This window comes from Ambystoma mexicanum, chromosome 4q (genome assembly GCF_040938575.1).
Source record: "Ambystoma mexicanum isolate Mex_15411 chromosome 4q, UKY_AmexF1_1, whole genome shotgun sequence".
Classification (NCBI taxonomy): domain Eukaryota; kingdom Metazoa; phylum Chordata; class Amphibia; order Caudata; family Ambystomatidae; genus Ambystoma; species Ambystoma mexicanum.
The window spans coordinates 530,083,995-530,093,768 of NC_090928.1; the positions used below are offsets into that span (position 1 = coordinate 530,083,995).

The following is a 9,774-nucleotide window of genomic DNA, read 5'->3' on the forward strand; positions in this document are numbered from 1 at the left end:
TTTGGATGCCTATAGTTTTCTTCCCTATCCCTGCACTGCCGTTTTCCACAGATAGGATGTATTGTTTGGGTCAAAAAGCACTACAATTTTAGTTGTTTTTCGCCCAACGTGGGGCTCGAACCCACGACCCTGAGATTAAGAGTCTCATGCTCTACCGACTGAGCTAGCCGGGCTCCTTTGGATGCCTATAGTTTTCTTCCCTATCCCTGCACAGCCGCTTTCCACAGATAGGATGCTGTGTAATCATAGGCTCTGGTGGAGTTTGGAAAGAAAATACACATCAGCCAGAGGCAGAAATAGTCTAAGAAAGTATCAAACACAATTACCAGTCAATATCAGAACACATTGAAGAATATCAGGAAATAGCCGATTAAACCTGTGTGGAAAAAAGTCTTATTTGTGTTTTCTCCACTTTATTTTATAGTAAGATGATACATACTTTTTCTTTTACAGTGAATACATTAAGGTGTGGTATTGCCCCATTACACATCATCCAGACATGCATTCATATATTGCATGTTAACAATCAAAATATTGCAAATATTGTAAAGAGACTTTCAATTTCTATTTTTTTGGTCAAAAAGCACTAAAATTTTAGTTGTTTTCGCCCAACGTGGGGCTCGAACCCACGACCCTGAGATTAAGAGTCTCATGCGCTACCGACTGAGCAAGCCAGGCTCCTTTGGATGCCCATAGTTTTCTTCCCTATCCCTGCACTGCCGTTTTCCACAGATAGGATGTATTTTTTTGGTCAAAATGCACTACAATTTTAGTTGTTTTCGCCCAACGTGGGGCTCGAACCCACGACCCTGAGATTAAGAGTCTCATGCTCTACCGACTGAGCTAGCCGGGCTCCTTTGGATGCCTATAGTTTTCTTCCCTATCCCTGCACTGCCGTTTTCCACAGATAGGATGTATTTTTTTGGTCCAAAAGCACTAAAATTTTAGTTGTTTTCGCCCAATGTGGGGCTCGAACCCACGACCCTGAGATTTAGAGTCTCATGCTCTACCGACTGAGCTAGCCGGGCTCCTTTGGATGCCTATAGTTTTCTTCACTATCCCTGCACTGCCGTTTTCCACAGATAGGATGCTGTGTAATCATAGGCTCTGGTGGATTTTGGAAAGAAAATACACATCAGCCAGAGGCAGAAATAGTCTAAGAAAGTATCAAACACAATTACCAGTCAATATCAGAACGCATTGAAGAATATCAGGAAATAGCCGATTTAACCTGTGTGGAAAAAAGTCTTATTTGTGTTTTCTCCACTTTATTTTATAGTAAGATGATACATACTTTTTCTTTTACAGTGAATACATTAAGGTGTGGTATTGCCCCATTACACATCATCCAGACATGCATTCATATATTGCATGTTAACAATCAAAATATTGCAAATATTGTAAAGAGACTTTCAATTTCTATTTTTTTGGTCAAAAAGCACTAAAATTTTAGTTGTTTTCGCCCAATGTGGGGCTCGAACCCACGACCCTGAGATTAAGAGTCTCATGCGCTACCGACTGAGCAAGCCGATAGGATGCTGTGTAATCATAGGCTCTGGTGGAGTTTGGAAAGAAAATACACATCAGCCAGAGGCAAAAATAGTCTAAGAAAGTATCAAACACAATTACCAGTCAATATCAGAACGCATTGAAGAATATCAGGAAATAGCCGATTAAACCTGTGTGGAAAAAAGTCTTATTTGTGTTTTCTCCACTTTATTTTATAGTAAGATGATACATACTTTTTCTTTTACAGTGAATACATTAAGGTGTGGTATTGCCCCATTACACATCATCCAGACATGCATTCATATATTGCATGTTAACAATGAAAATATTGCAAATATTGTAAAGAGACTTTCAATTTGTATTTTTTTGGTCAAAAAGCACTACAATTTTAGTTGTTTTCGCCCAACGTGGGGCTCGAACCCACGACCCTGAGATTAAGAGTCTCATGCTCTACCGACTGAGCTAGCCGGGCTCCTTTGGATGCCTATAGTTTTCTTCCCTATCCCTGCACTGCCGCTTTCCACAGATAGGATGCTGTGTAATCATAGGCTCTGGTGGAGTTTGGAAAGAAAATACACATCAGCCAGAGGCAGAAATAGTCTAAGAAAGTATCAAACACAATTACCAGTCAATATCAGAACGCATTGAAGAATATCAGGAAATAGCCGATTAAACCTGTGTGGAAAAAAGTCTTATTTGTGTTTTCTCCACTTTATTTTATAGTAATATGATACATACTTTTTCTTTTACAGTGAATACATTAAGGTGTGGTATTGCCCCATTACACATCATCCAGACATGCATTCATATATTGCATGTTAACAATCAAAATATTGCAAATATTGTAAAGAGACTTTCAATTTCTATTTTTTTGGTCAAAAAGCACTAAAAATTTAGTTGTTTTCGCCCAACGTGGGGCTCGAACCCACGACCCTGAGATTAAGAGTCTCATGCGCTACCGACTGAGCAAGCCGGGCTCCTTTGGATGCCCATAGTTTTCTTCCCTATCCCTGCACTGCCGGTTTCCACAGATAGGATGTATTTTTTTGGTCAAAATGCACTACAATTTTAGTTGTTTTCGCCCAACGTGGGGCTCGAACCCACGACCCTGAGACTCATGCTCTACCGACTGAGCTAGCCGGGCTCCTTTGGATGCCTATAGTTTTCTTCCCTATCCCTGCACTGCCGTTTTCCACAGATAGGATGTATTTTTTTGGTCAAAAAGCACTAAAATTTTAGTTGTTTTCACCCAATGTGGGGCTCGAACCCACGACCCTGAGATTAAGAGTCTCATGCTCTACCGACTGAGCTAGCCGGGCTCCTTTGGATGCCTATAGTTTTCTTCCCTATCCCTGTACTGCCGTTTTCCACAGATAGGATGCTGTGTAATCATAGGCTCTGGTGGAGTTTGGAAAGAAAATACACATCAGCCAGAGGCAGAAATAGTCTAAGAAAGTATCAAACACAATTACCAGTCAATATCAGAACGCATTGAAGAATATCAGGAAATAGCCGATTTAACCTGTGTGGAAAAAAGTCTTATTTGTGTTTTCTCCACTTTATTTTATAGTAAGATGATACATACTTTTTCTTTTACAGTGAATACATTAAGGTGTGGTATTGCCCCATTACACATCATCCAGACATGCATTCATATATTGCATGTTAACAATGAAAATATTGCAAATATTGTAAAGAGACTTTCAATTTCTATTTTTTTGGTCAAAAAGCACTAAAATTTTAGTTGTTTTTGCCCAACGTGGGGCTTGAACCCACGACCCTGAGATTAAGAGTCTCATGCGCTACCGACTGAGCAAGCCGGGCTCCTTTGGGTGCCCATAGTTTTCTTCCCTATCCCTGCACTGCCGGTTTCCACAGATAGGATGTATTTTTTTGGTCAAAAAGCACTACAATTTTAGTTGTTTTCGCCCAACGTGGGGCTCGAACCCACGACCCTGAGATTAAGAGTCTCATGCTCTACCGACTGAGCTAGCCGGGCTCCTTTTGATGCCTATAGTTTTCTTCCCTATCCCTGCACTGCCGTTTTCCACAGATAGGATGCTGTGTAATCATAGGCTCTGGTGGAGTTTGGAAAGAAAATACACATCAGCCAGAGGCAGAAATAGTCTAAGAAAGTATCAAACACAATTACCAGTCAATATCAGAACGCATTGAAGAATATCAGGAAATAGCCGATTAAACCTGTGTGGAAAAAAGTCTTATTTGTGTTTTCTCCACTTTATTTTATAGTAAGATGATGCATACTTTTTCTTTTACAGTGAATACATTAAGGTGTGGTATTGCCCCATTACACATCATCCAGACATGCATTCATATATTGCATGTTAACAATGAAAATATTGTAAAGAGACTTTCAATTTCTATTTTTTTGGTCAAAAAGCACTAAAATTTTAGTTGTTTTCGCCCAACGTTTTCTTCCCTATCCCTGCACTGCCGCTTTACACAGATAGGATGTATTTTTTTGGTCAAAAAGCACTACAAGTTTAGTTGTTTTCGCCCAACGTGGGGCTCGAACCCACGACCCTGAGATTAAGAGTCTCATGCTCTACCGACTCAGCTAGCCGGGCTCCTTTGGATGCCTATAGTTTTCTTCCCTATCCCTGCACTGCCGTTTTCCACAGATAGGATGCTGTGTAATCATAGGCTCTGGTGGAGTTTGGAAAGAAAATACACATCAGCCAGAGGCAGAAATAATCTAAGAAAGTATCAAACACAATTACCAGTCAATATCAGAACGCATTGAAGAATATCAGGAAATAGCCGATTAAACCTGTGTGGAAAAAAGTCTTATTTGTGTTTTCTCCACTTTATTTTATAGTAAGATGATACATACTTTTTCATTTACAGTGAATACTTTAAGGTGTGGTATTGCCCCATTACACATCATCCAGACATGCATTCATATATTGCATGTTAACAATCAAAATATTGCAAATATTGTAAAGAGACTTTCAATTTCTATTTTTTTGGTCAAAAAGCACTAAAATTTTAGTTGTTTTCGCCCAACGTGGGGCTTGAACCCACGACCCTGAGATTAAGAGTCTCATGCTCTACTGACTGAGCTAGCCGGGCTCCTTTGGATGCCTATAGTTTTCTTCCCTATCCCTGCATTGCCGCTTTCCACAGATAGGATGTTGTGTAATCATAGGCTCTGGTGGAGTTTGGAAAGAAAATACACATCAGCCAGAGGCAGAAATAGTCTAAGAAAGTATCAAACACAATTACCAGTCAATATCAGAACGCATTGAAGAATATCAGGAAATAGCCGATTAAACCTTTGTGGAAAAAAGTCTTATTTGTGTTTTCTCCACTTTATTTTATAGTAAGATGATACATACTTTTTCTTTTACAGTGAATACATTAAGGTGTGGTATTGCCCCATTACACATCATCCAGACATGCATTCATATATTGCATGTTAACAATCAAAATATTGCAAATATTGGAAAGAGACTTTCAATTTCTATTTTTTTTGTCAAAAAGCACTAAAATTTTAGTTGTTTTCGCCCAACGTGGGGCTCGAAGCCACGACCCTGAGATTAAGAGTCTCATGCGCTACCGACTGAGCAAGCCGGGCTCCTTTGGATGCCCATAGTTTTCTTCCCTATCCCTGCACTGCCGTTTTCCACAGATAGGATGCTGTGTAATCATAGGCTCTGGTGGAGTTTGGAAAGAAAATACACATCAGCCAGAGGCAGAAATAGTCTAAGAAAGTATCAAACACAATTACCAGTCAATATCAGAACGCATTGAAGAATATCAGGAAATAGCCGATTAAACCTGTGTGGAAAAAAGTCTTATTTGTGTTTTCTCCACTTTATTTTATAGTAAGATGATACATACTTTTTCTTTTACAGTGAATACATTAAGGCGTGGTATTGCCCCATTACACATCATCCAGACATGCATTCATATATTGCATGTTAACAATCAAAATATTGCAAATATTGTAAAGAGACTTTCAATTTCTATTTTTTTGGTCAAAAAGCACTAAAATTTTAGTTGTTTTCGCCCAACGTGGGGCTCGAACCCACGACCCTGAGATTAAGAGTCTCACGCGCTACCGACTGAGCAAGCCGGGCTCCTTTGGATGCCCATAGTTTTCTTCCCTATCCCTGCACTGCCGTTTTCCACAGATAGGATGTATTTTTTTGGTCAAAAAGCACTACAATTTTAGTTGTTTTCGGCCTACGTGTGGCTCGAACCCACGACCCTGAGATTAAGAGTCTCATGCTCTACCGACTGAGCTAGCCGGGCTCCTTTGGATGCCTATAGTTTTCTTCCCTATCCCTGCACAGCCGCTTTCCACAGATAGGATGCTGTGTAATCATAGGCTCTGGTGGAGTTTGGAAAGAAAATACACATCAGCCAGAGGCAGAAATAGTCTAAGAAAGTATCAAACACAATTACCAGTCAATATCAGAACGCATTGAAGAATATCAGGAAATAGCCGATTTAACCTGTGTGGAAAAAAGTCTTATTTGTGTTTTCTCCACTTTATTTTATAGTAAGATGATACAAACTTTTTCTTTTACAGTGAATACATTAAGGTGTGGTATTGCCCCATTACACATCATCCAGACATGCATTCATATATTGCATGTTAACAATGAAAATATTGCAAATATTGTAAAGAGACTTTCAATTTCTATTTTTTTGGTCAAAAAGCACTAAAATTTTAGTTGTTTTCGCCCAACGTGGGGCTTGAACCCACGACCCTGAGATTAAGAGTCTCATGCGCTACCGACTGAGCAAGCCGGGCTCCTTTGGATGCCCATAGTTTTCTTCCCTATCCCTGCACTGCCGGTTTCCACAGATAGGATGTATTTTTTTGGTCAAAAAGCACTACAATTTTAGTTGTTTTCGGCCTACGTGTGGCTTGAACCCACGACCCTGAGATTAAGAGTCTCATGCTCTACCGACTGAGCTAGCCGGGCTCCTTTGGATGCCTATAGTTTTCTTCCCTATCCCTGCACAGCCGCTTTCCACAGATAGGATGCTGTGTAATCATAGGCTCTGGTGGAGTTTGGAAAGAAAATACACATCAGCTTGAGGCAGAAATAGTCTAAGAAAGTATCAAACACAATTACCAGTGAATATCAGAACGCATTGAAGAATATCAGGAAATAGCCGATTAAACCTGTGTGGAAAAAAGTCTTATTTGTGTTTTCTCCACTTTATTTTATAGTAAGATGAAACATACTTTTTCTTTTACAGTGAATACATTAAGGTGTGGTATTGCCCCATTACACATCATCCAGACATGCATTCATATATTGCATGTTAACAATCAAAATATTGCAAATATTGTAAAGAGACTTTCAATTTCTATTTTTTTGGTCAAAAAGCACTAAAATTTTAGTTGTTTTCGCCCAACGTGGGGCTCGAACCCACGACCCTGAGATTAAGAGTCTCATGCTCTACCAACTGAGCTAGCCGGGCTCCTTAGGATGCCTATAGTTTTCTTCCCTATCCCTGCACTGCCGTTTTCCACAGATAGGATGCTGTGTAATCATAGGCTCTGGTGGAGTTTGGAAAGAAAATACACATCAGCCAGAGGCAGAAATAGTCTAAGAAAGTATCAAACACAATTACCAGTCAATATCAGAACGCATTGAAGAATATCAGGAAATAGCCGATTAAACCTGTGTGGAAAAAAGTCTTATTTGTGTTTTCTCCACTTTATTTTATAGTAAGATGATACATACTTTTTCTTTTACAGTGAATACATTAAGGTGTCCTATTGCCCCTTTACACATCATCCAGACATGCATTCATATATTGCATGTTAACAATCAAAATATTGCAAATGTTGTAAAGAGACTTTCAATTTCTATTTTTTTGGTCAAAAAGCACTAAGATTTTAGTTGTTTTCGCCCAACGTGGGTCTTGAACCCACGACCCTGAGATTAAGAGTCTCATGCGCTACCGACTGAGCAAGCCGGGCTCCTTTGGATGCCCATAGTTTTCTTCCCTATCCCTGCACTGCCGTTTTCCACAGATAGGATGTATTTTTTTGGTCAAAAAGCACTACAATTTTAGTTGTTTTCGCCCAACGTGGGGCTCGAACCCACGACCCTGAGATTAAGAGTCTCATGCTCTACCGACTGAGCTAGCCGGGCTCCTTTGGATGCCTATAGTTTTCTTCCCTATCCCTGCACAGCCGCTTTCCACAGATAGGATGCTGTGTAATCATAGGCTCTGGTGGAGTTTGGAAAGAAAATACACATCAGCCAGAGGCAGAAATAGTCTAAGAAAGTATCAAACACAATTACCAGTCAATATCAGAACGCATTGAAGAATATCAGGAAATAGCCGATTAAACCTGTGTGGAAAAAAGTCTTATTTGTGTTTTCTCCACTTTATTTTATAGTAAGATGAAACATACTTTTTCTTTTACAGTGAATACATTAAGGTGTGGTATTGCCCCATTACACATCATCCAGACATGCATTCATATATTGCATGTTAACAATCAAAATATTGCAAATATTGTAAAGAGACTTTCAATTTCTATTTTTTTGGTCAAAAAGCACTAAAATTTTAGTTGTTTTCGCCCAACGTGGGGCTCGAACCCACGACCCTGAGATTAAGAGTCTCATGCTCTACCAACTGAGCTAGCCGGGCTCCTTAGGATGCCTATAGTTTTCTTCCCTATCCCTGCACTGCCGTTTTCCACAGATAGGATGCTGTGTAATCATAGGCTCTGGTGGAGTTTGGAAAGAAAATACACATCAGCCAGAGGCAGAAATAGTCTAAGAAAGTATCAAACACAATTACCAGTCAATATCAGAACGCATTGAAGAATATCAGGAAATAGCCGATTAAACCTGTGTGGAAAAAAGTCTTATTTGTGTTTTCTCCACTTTATTTTATAGTAAGATGATACATACTTTTTCTTTTACAGTGAATACATTAAGGTGTCCTATTGCCCCTTTACACATCATCCAGACATGCATTCATATATTGCATGTTAACAATCAAAATATTGCAAATGTTGTAAAGAGACTTTCAATTTCTATTTTTTTGGTCAAAAAGCACTAAGATTTTAGTTGTTTTCGCCCAACGTGGGTCTTGAACCCACGACCCTGAGATTAAGAGTCTCATGCGCTACCGACTGAGCAAGCCGGGCTCCTTTGGATGCCCATAGTTTTCTTCCCTATCCCTGCACTGCCGTTTTCCACAGATAGGATGTATTTTTTTGGTCAAAAAGCACTACAATTTTAGTTGTTTTCGCCCAACGTGGGGCTCGAACCCACGACCCTGAGATTAAGAGTCTCATGCTCTACCGACTGAGCTAGCCGGGCTCCTTTGGATGCCTATAGTTTTCTTCCCTATCCCTGCACAGCCGCTTTCCACAGATAGGATGCTGTGTAATCATAGGCTCTGGTGGAGTTTGGAAAGAAAATACACATCAGCCAGAGGCAGAAATAGTCTAAGAAAGTATCAAACACAATTACCAGTCAATATCAGAACGCATTGAAGAATATCAGGAAATAGCCGATTAAACCTGTGTGGAAAAAAGTCTTATTTGTGTTTTCTCCACTTTATTTTATAGTAAGATGATACATACTTTTTCTTTTACAGTGAATACATTAAGGTGTGGTATTGCCCCATTACACATCATCCAGACATGCATTCATATATTGCATGTTAACAATCAAAATATTGCAAATATTGTAAAGAGACTTTCAATTTCTATTTTTTTGGTCAAAAAGCACTAAAATTTTAGTTGTTTTCGCCCAACGTGGGACTCGAACCCACGACCCTGAGATTAAGAGTCGCATTCTCTACCGACTGAGCTAGCCGGGCTCCTTTGGATGCCTATAGTTTTCTTCCCTATCCCTGCACTGCCGTTTTCCACAGATAGGATGCTGTGTAATCATAGGCTCTGGTGGAGTTTGGAAAGAAAATACACATCAGCCAGAGGCAGAAATAGTCTAAGAAAGTATCAAACACAATTACCAGTCAATATCAGAACGCATTGAAGAATATCAGGAAATAGCCGATTAAACCTGTGTGGAAAAAAGTCTTATTTGTGTTTTCTCCACTTTATTTTATAGTAAGATGATACATACTTTTTCTTTTACAGTGAATACATTAAGGTGTGGTAATGCCCCTTTACACATCATCCAGACATGCATTCATATATTGCATGTTAACAATCAAAATATTGCAAATATTGTAAAGAGACTTTCAATTTCTATTTTTTTGGTCAAAAAGCACTAAAATTTTAGTTGTTTT

General features: G+C 39.4%; 2 non-coding genes across 2 annotated transcripts; both read right to left on the reverse strand.

Annotated features, from left to right (window-relative positions):
• Nucleotides 1-6,899: 6,899 nt before the first annotated feature.
• On the reverse strand, nucleotides 6,900-6,972 carry TRNAK-CUU (transfer RNA lysine (anticodon CUU)). Its single transcript has one exon. It is a non-coding gene; the product is annotated as a tRNA-Lys (tRNA).
• A 1,112-nt stretch (nucleotides 6,973-8,084) lies between these two features.
• TRNAK-CUU (transfer RNA lysine (anticodon CUU)) lies at nucleotides 8,085-8,157 on the reverse strand. Its single transcript has one exon. It is a non-coding gene; the product is annotated as a tRNA-Lys (tRNA).
• Between the last annotated feature and the right edge of the window lie 1,617 nt (nucleotides 8,158-9,774).